General features: G+C 37.8%; 1 pseudogene; it reads right to left on the reverse strand.

Moving 5' to 3' along the window:
* Positions 1-646: 646 nt before the first annotated feature.
* LOC146011690 (5S ribosomal RNA) lies at positions 647-765 on the reverse strand (annotated as a pseudogene).

The raw sequence follows: 765 nt of genomic DNA on the forward strand, positions 1-765 counted from the left end.
TATAGGTGACATTTTTGTGCTTGCGTGCAGACGATGGTGATCCCATGTGTTTTGCTTAATTCTATTATAAGGTGACAAACAAGATAGTCCTGTACATATTTACATTCAACTGTGACATTAATATACAGTTATAACAGTATTAGTGACAGGGTTCACATAATGTGGGTATAAGTGTGTGATAATAATATTTACAAGTGACAGAATTTTCATTCTGAGTAAATCATATATATGAGTGTTTGTGGTTAGGAACCCTATAGTCGGTTTCGCCATAAAGGTGTAGTGAACATATTTGTTCTGTATAGGTATAGTCCATTTTTGGTAGTACTCTGAGTCCATTAACTGTATTTACAAAGGTGATTATTTCATTTTCATTTTCTTCCTTTTGAGAATTTTGTGTCGGAGCTTGCTGAAGTATTTAGAATGTCTTTGTTGCTAATCACTCCTTTAGTTTGTAGAAGAATGGTTCCGATACCAGGTATTTTTGGTGTATGTTTCAGGTTTTTAAGAGTTCATGTGAGAGTGGAATTTTCAATCATTCGAGTTGTTGCCTTCGGAAATGGTGTCCTTTATATCTTCTGAAGTCCCTTCATTTACAACTGCCATCAGAGGTTCTTTAGACCTGTTGGTGTCCTTCCCTGTACAGTTTTGCATGCGATACCCAATTTTCCCTGGTGGTCTCCCTCCCAAGTACTTGTTGGGCCCACTGCTTTTTAACTTCCGAGTTCGGATGGAATCGGGTTTGTGCAGAGTGGGATGGTCGCATTT

The sequence above is a fragment of the Crinia signifera genome, chromosome 6 (assembly GCF_055691185.1).
Source record: "Crinia signifera chromosome 6, ASM5569118v1, whole genome shotgun sequence".
NCBI classification, from domain to species: domain Eukaryota; kingdom Metazoa; phylum Chordata; class Amphibia; order Anura; family Myobatrachidae; genus Crinia; species Crinia signifera.